This window comes from Gorilla gorilla, chromosome 21 (genome assembly GCF_029281585.2).
Source record: "Gorilla gorilla gorilla isolate KB3781 chromosome 21, NHGRI_mGorGor1-v2.1_pri, whole genome shotgun sequence".
Taxonomy (NCBI): domain Eukaryota; kingdom Metazoa; phylum Chordata; class Mammalia; order Primates; family Hominidae; genus Gorilla; species Gorilla gorilla.
In genome coordinates, this window is record NC_073245.2 from 60,110,087 (window position 1) to 60,118,192 (window position 8,106).

The window sequence follows — 8,106 nt, forward strand, 5'->3', positions numbered from 1 at the left end:
AAAAGCACATTGTTTTAAGCTGCCAAGTTTATGGCAATTTATTACATTGCAATGGAAAACTAATCCAGTCTGCTTTGTGACTGCCCCCACTCTAGGCTGTGGAGAAACTGCATGGGATGGTCCAGACCTGGCTTTAGCCTCATGGGGCTCATGGTCTGGTTGGAAAGAAAATCTACACTCAAGAATTTAAATCAGTGGCTAGACACAGTGGCTCACACCTGTAATCCCAGTGCTTTGAGAAATCAAGGCAGGAAGGTTGTTTGAGGCCAGGAGTTCCAGGCCAGTCTGGGCAACATAGCAAGACCCCCATCTCTACAAAAAATAAATTTCAAAAAATTTTAGATTAAAAAAAAAAACCTTGTGTGTAGTTCTAACTACTCAGGAGGCTGAGGTGAGAGGATCCCTTTATTAAGGCCAGGAGTTCAGGGTTGCAATGAGCTATGATCACACCACTGTACTCCGGCCTGGGAAACAGAGTGAGACCCTGTCTCTGAAAAAAAAAAAACAGTTAAATCAATAAACAAGCTAGTTATGAAAAGACTTTGAAAAAACTGAGCATGGCTTTGAGTCAGAGAGTAATTGGGGTGGGGGCTGCATTAGCACGGCTGGTGGTCAGTGAGGGCTTTTCTGAGACTATTTTGATGCCAAAATCCCAAGAAAGAGAAGAAACCGGCTGGTCAAAGAGCTGCAGGAAGAGCAATCCCAGCAGAGGGAACAGTATGTGCAAAGTTCTGGAGGCACAAAGTGTGGTCCTATTTGACAGACCGTGTGTACAATCACTTCTCACTGAACAAACCTCCAGTTGTGGGTTTAGACTAGCACCCTTGAATAACATCTACCATTTCACATATTAAGCTGATTCTACAATGCATACAAATATCTTCATAGTCACAATCTATACAGCTGTGGTCATCTATGGGGGGCAATAGGGGGCTCTCCAGATGTAACGCACAGCTGGAATCTAGTGCCTAGTAAGCCATAGAATGGGTTTGGGGGGTGCAAGGAGGCACACACAACACCCGGGATGTCTGTTTTCTTTTTATATACTTTTCATATACTTTTTACGTATATGTATTTCATGTGTGTGTGTGTGTGACAGGGTCTCACTCTGTCACCAGGCTGGAGTGCAGTGGCGCAATCTCAGCTCACTTCAACCTCTGCTTCCCAGGCTCAAGCGATCCTCCAGCCTTAGCCTCCCAAGCAGCTGCAACGACAGGCGCAAGCCACTATGCCTGGCTGATTTTTGTATTTTTTGTAGAGATGGGGTTTTGACATGTTGCCCAGGCTAGTTTCTAACTCCTGAGCTCAAAGCGATCCACCCACCTCGGCCTCCCAAAGTGCTGGGATTGCAGGAGTGAGCCACCGCACCCAGCCACATATGTGTATTTCTTTTTACAGCTGCCTGAAATTTTGGCAGGGAGCACTGATTTTTCCATTATAGTAATGATATAATGTCAGCTCTATGAGGGTATAATTTGCATATAATAAAAGCCACCAATTTTAAGTGAACATTTTATTGAGTTTTGACAATTGTATGCAGTCATATAAATAACCACCATAACAATCGTAATCCAGAATGTTCCCTGATCCCAAAAAAGTTTTCTCCCACCCCTTGGCAGTCAATCTCTTCTCTCCACTATCAGCCCTGGCAACCACTACTCTTTGTCACTTTTGTTTTGAATTTTCTAGAATTGCATGCAAATGCAACCGCATTGTGCCTGGCTTCTTCCTAAACATACTATTTTGTTGTTGTTGTTAATACGTGCGTTTGGTGAGTGAGGAGGGTGACAGAAGTGAGAGAGACAGCGGTGTGCACAGCTGGTATAGGCTTGGAGGCTGAATGCCACACAGAGCAACACAGATACACAGACAGACAGTCCACCCAGCAGGGCAGGCCGGGCAGCATTCTGGGGCCTGTAACACTCGGTTGATCGGTGAGAGCCAGCAAGAGGTCTGGCCCAGGGCTGGAGGCACCCAGGCACCCTGGAGACTCCCTTGTCCGAGGTCCCAGGTGGTGTTGGTGGTGGCAGTGGGGCTCAGCTCACACCATTCAGGGCCTTGCAGGCAAACCTAGGCGGCACAAAGGCTGTGCGGTGTGCATCTGGGCTGTGGCACTTCAGCTGCATCTGCCCCACCTGCTGCTGTGTCAGGTGCTACACCAGCTCCCAGTCATGGGTGCTCATGTTCTGCCGCACAGCATGAAGCCAGTCTGGCTGCAGGGGTAGATGGGGACCATGCAGTAGGTGTAGCCCACCACGGCTACTGGCAGAACTGCCGCATCTCCTTATGAGGTGAAGGTGCAGCCACTGGTGCTCTCCCTGGCAGCAGAGAATGCTGTCCTCTGCGAGGGCCACCTTCACCTTCATCTGCTGACAATAGGCTTCCTTGAAGAGGCTTTCAGCCAGGCCCATGTGGTCTGAGAAGTCAGTGATAACATCAAAGGCATCCTAGTTCTGCTTCATGAACTCAAAACTGTCACCCACATGAAGGATCAGCTTTGAACTAGAGTAGCAACTGGCCATGCCTAGCGGGAACTTCTTAGAGACTTGGATGACATCCTTGTCAATGTCACACTGGACCACAGACTCCATGCAGAGGTGCTTCCCCACCTTGTGCAAGATACCCATCTCTGCCCACGATGATCAGCACCTTTCGTGGGTTGGGGTGGCTGCAGAGAGGCAGGATGGCTACCATCTCCTGGCAGGAGAACTCATCCCTTCCTGTGCCCAGGACAATGCCATCCAACGCCAGCATATTGCTGTAGGTTTTACTGCAGAAGACAAGGATGTTTTGGTAGTGCGAGTGCTGGTCGTGGAGCAGAGACAAGGCCTGCCCGGACCACAGGCTACACGTCTGGTGGAACCAGCCCTCGGGGATGGCAGTGAGGCTGGAGGCAGCAGGGCCCTTAGGGTCAGGCTCCATGGCAGGCAGGCAATGTGGGGCACGGACTTGGGACTACAGGCCACGTGGAGCCACAGCACACTGGGACCGGCTGCATTATACTTTTGAACTCCATTCCTGCTGCTTTTATCGGTAAATCATTTCTTTTGCATTGCTGTTGAGTAGTATCATATTCCACTGTAACTGCATACACTGGTGTGTTTACCCATTCACCGGGTGATGCGCATTTGTGTTGTTTCATGATGAATAAAGCTGCTATGTGTGGACATATGTTTTCATTTCTTTTGGATAAATACCGAGGAGTGAGATCACTGGGTCAAACAGTGTGAGTTTAACTTTGTAAGAAACTGGGAACTGTTTTGACACAGTGGTGATACCATTGGAACAACCACCAATCATGTAGGAGTGTTCCGTCTGCTCCAAGTGTTTGCCAACACTTGGTCTTGTCAGTCTCTCTCAATTTAGCAATTCTGCTGGGTGTGTCGTGGCATCACATGGTGATTTTACTTTGCATCAACAAGACGTTGAGCATCTTTTCATATGCTCAGCTGCCACTCATATGTCTTCTTTGGTAAAATGTCTGTTCAGATCTCTCATCTCTTTTTAACCAGATTTTTCACTTCTCAACATTGAGTTGGTCTCCATAACCTCCACCACCAGATGTGACTTTCATTATCATGTTATACTGCAGAACAAAAGTGACTCTGTAGATGTAATTAAGATTAAATAGTCAGCTGACCTTAAAATAGGAAGATGATCCTGAATTATCCAGGTGGGCTCAAGATAATTACAGGAACCCTTAAAAGCTAAAAAGGAAGACAGAGAGATTCAAAGCATGAGTAGGACTCCACCCACCATAGCTAGCTTGAACATAGGGAGGACCACATGGAAAACATGAGAAGGAAATGAATTCTACCAACAACCAGGAAACTTGAAAGAGGACCTGAGTCCCAGATAAGAACCACAGCCTGGCAGATACCCTGATGTTAGCCTGGTCAGACCGTCAGAGGAGAATCCAGCCACATCATGTTGGAAAACCTGTGAGATAAGACATGGTTACTGTGTTAAACCCCTAAATTTGTGGCAATTTGTTACACAGCAGTAGAGAAGTAATACACCATCTCTTTATTAAAAGGAAAAAAAAACCCATGAAAGTTAAATTAAGAGACACATGTATTTCAACACAAATAGGAGTGCATACTCCTTTGTGGAACTAAAGTATTCACACCTGTGTATTGCTACGCAAACAAAACACACTTGTGTTGAAAAACTACAGCCAACCCCTTCCAGGACATACACCTCCTACCTGGCCCCCACGGGCGTTTGAATTCATGACTCCGTTTTTAGAGTTTCTGGAAACTGTCTAAGTTCTCCTCCTCACAGCCTCCCATCCCAGGAAGCCCAGGCCTCTTGGTTCTCAGGGAAGGTCCTGCTCACATTTTCCAGATGACATCATCCCCGCGGGAGCCAAGGCTCTAGTTGGAGGTGTTTTCTTCCATTCTTTGTGTGTTTTGTTTTGTTTTTTACCTTCTTAGACCCAGGAACCAGTCCAAGCAATGTGTGCTTCCCCAACATGTTAACACAAACAGCCGCTTCCCAAACTGAAGAGGCACATGCTACCTTAATTACGCGGTTGCTATTGAAACACTCGAGTGACAGACAAAACCTTTCATTTGGGGAGAAAATTAATTGTACACAAACAAGAGCACATTTCATCTCGAATTAAATTCTTCAACATTCCCTTGGCAGAGAACCCTCCGGCCGTTTCTCTCCTTTTCTTTTTGGCGTTAAGTCTCACCCCTTTTATGAGAGATTTTCTTGGCAAACAGGGCCAGCCTTTGAGGTCCCAGGAGGGTTTTGCTGTCACTTCCCTTTATTGGTCATTCTGTCGCCTCCGTTGAAGCTTCACTGGCTCCCGCCCACCTTGAGCCATGACCCTCCCACCCCAGCCCTGTTCCTTCCTAACACAGTCCCCTCCCCTCAGCCTCTAAAGTGTAAAACTGTCCCAAGTCCATAATACCCTGCCCTTCCGAGGCCGGCAGGGGTCCGAGGTAAGCGAATGATTAAACATGATGAATACCAGAGCGGAAGATGCAGCGTGGGGAAAGAGCTCACTTTAGCTGCAACTCTGGGATTTGTTGCTGAGTGCCACAAGTAATGAAATCATCAATCTTCCCTGAACTAAAAAAAGGAATCCACCACAGCAAGTTTGAAAAGGGCAGGGAGGAAAAGTCCTGCCTCCTCGTTGGAGCAGTTTAGGGCCTGGTTGCTCTGTGATCTCGCTGCCCAGCTAATCTGCCCCAGACACCCTGGGAACTGTGCAGAGGGGACATCGCTGACCTGTCATCTGCCCAGATGCTCTGATTCTGAAACTCGCTGACTCACTTCTGGGAGGAGAGGATGGTCTCGGGTCTGTGAGCTGTGTCACGGGCACACCAATGGGTGTTTTCTGGTTCAGGCGTCATCACAATAGCACAGCCCTTGGCCTGGGCCAGAAAGGAGCATTTCAAAGCTGCCACAAAGGGAATTCTGGGACAGGCTTCCTAAACGGGAGGGCGCCCAGGCCTGTGGAAATCTACTCTCCTCCAGTCCTTCTTTCCTTTAGCTGCTCATTAGCCCTGGATCCTCCAGCAGCTGTGACCTGGGGCCCTTTCCACACGTCTCACTGCCCTGGGTTGAACTGTGTCCCTTTCAAAATTCCTTTCTTGGAATCCTAACCTTCAGTACCTCAGAATGGGACCTTCTTTGCAGAGGTAATCAAAGTAAAACGAGGGCAGGGCACGATGGCTCGCACCTGTAATCCCAGCACTTTGGGAGGCCGAGGCAGGCAGATCACATGAGGTCAGGAGTTCGAGACTGGCCTGGCCAACATGGTGAAACCCCATCTCTACTAAAAATACAAACAATTAGCTGGGCGTGGTGGTGCACACCTGTAATCCCAGCTACTCGGGAGGCCGAGCCTGGAGAATCGCTTGAACCTGGGAGGCAGAGGCTGCAGTGAGCCGAGATCATGCCATTGCACTCCAGCCTGGGCAACAGAGTGAGACTTTGTCCAAAAAAAAAAAAAAAATCAAACAAAAAAAAAGTAAAATGAGGTGATTAGAGTGGGCCCTCATAGAACATGACCAGTGTCCTCATTAAAAAAAAAAAAAAAGAAAGAAATTTGGGCACAGAAACACACATAGAGGAAAGATGGAAGGAGAAGATGGCCCATCTACAAGCCAAGAAGACAGGCCTGGAACACAGCATTCCCTCACAGTCCTCAGAAGGAACCAACCCCACTGCCACCTTGATCTCAGACTCCTGGCCTCCAGAACTGCAGGACAATATGTTTCTGCTGTCAAAGCACCCAGTCCAGGGTACTGGGTTACAACGGCCCCTGCAGATTAGCACCCTCACCAACAGACATGTTTCATTTGGCCCTCTCTCTTTTGTGTTTGTTTTTGTTAAATGAGCCAACATTCAAGACTCAAATTATTTTACATAAGAATCTCTTTCATTGAAACTCTAGACACTGGCCAACCCTACATGGTGGAGCTGAGTGGAGGCCACCCCCTCCCAAGCCCTCCAAAGCCCCCGGTGCTGGCCGCTGTCTCCCTGGCACCAAGACCGGATGTCAGCCACTATTTGTCTCAGGAGGGTTTAGTTCCAGATACCAGGAACAACATTAGCCATGTTAGGCATAAAGGGATTGAATACAGGGGACTAGGATCCCCCCAAAATCATGAGAAGGGCAGGGGCACAGGCTGCAGTCTGGGTCCTCAGAAGAGACACCCAGAATAGGACCCCAGAACTGATCCGCCAGGGACATAAACAAACCACATAGCCAGGCACTCCAGAGAAATGGGCTGTGGGGTTGGGGAGCATGGGGAGGAACTGCTGAGTTGAAGAACACACCAGGGGTCAAGAAGCAGCTGCCTCCAAAATGCACCCCCACCCCACTGTTACACAGAGAAGCCAAATATAACCTCTGAGGATTGGCCCCTGGGCTCTCTCTGTCTCTTTCTTTTCTTTCTTTTCTTTCCTTTCTTTCCTTTCTTTCTTTCTCTTTCTTTCTTTCTTTCTTTCTTTCTTTCTTTCTTTCTTTCTTTCTTTCTTTCTTTCTTTCTCTTTCTCTTTCTCTTTTCTTTCTTTCTTTTTTTTTGGACAGAGTCTCACTCTGTTGCCCAGGCCGGAGTGCAGTGGTGTAATCTCGGCTCACTGCAACCTCTGCCTCCCAGGTTCAAGCAATTTTCCTGCCTCAGCCTCCCAAGTAGCTGGGACTACAGGCACACGCCACCACACCCAGCTAGTTTTTGTATTTTTAGTAGAGTCAGGGTTTCACCATGTTGGCCAGGCTGGTCTCGAACTCCTGACCTCTGGTGATGTGCCCCCCTCAGCCTCCCAAAGTGCTGGGATTACAGGCTTGAGCCACTGCACCCGGCCCATTTCTTTCTTCACAGCAAACTGAGCCCCATTACCTCGAAAGCCCACTGGTGCCAAACTCAAATTTTTACACACCTGATTATTTTTTAAATAACCCAAAGAGATTTTTAGCCTTTTAGAGCCTGCCTGCTTTGCCTACCCTGCAAAACCTCACGTGACAGCTCTTACTTATGCATTAAAGATAGAAAGCCTTGCCATTATAGGGCCCCCAAATGTTCTCTGCCCTTGGGAGCACCCTGAGCCAGAGACTCCTTGGGCTACGCTGCTGAACGACATCACTTCGTCACACAAGCTTCTGCCCCCAGACTTCCCTTGCCCTCCCTGGCTTCTGCTGCGAGGGACCTTCCCTGCTTGCAAACCTGTCAAAGTACTGCCCAGTGAAGCAAGTGTGTGCTACTGCCACCTCATGGTCAGATTTTCCCTGGCTCAGCTCCTAAATCCCTGGAACAAACCCACAAACTGAATGGCCATGCCCTGGAACCCTGATGCAGAAGACCCAACCCTTCCCACTGTGCCCCCGGCTGGAGGCACTCACTGAAGCGGGGGCCTCAACTCCTCCACGTCCAAGAGCCTGGGAAATGCAGGTTTCAGCTTTCCAGCCTTTGCAGCCCCGGAAGCGGACCAGGTGGAGGTGCCCACCCACAGCACTCATCACACACTGACCTCGGGCTGCAGCTTCTGCTTTCCTGATGCAGGCCCCCTTCATTCGTGTATCGGGGTCCAAGGAAGCATCCTCATATCTGCCACATAGTGAGGGCTGGAAAACCAGGTGGGCTGGAC

At 48.8% G+C, this 8,106-nt stretch overlaps 1 pseudogene; it reads right to left on the bottom strand.

Moving 5' to 3' along the window:
- Positions 1-2,036: 2,036 nt before the first annotated feature.
- Positions 2,037-2,922, bottom strand: LOC101140515 (spermidine synthase-like; annotated as a pseudogene).
- Between the last annotated feature and the right edge of the window lie 5,184 nt (positions 2,923-8,106).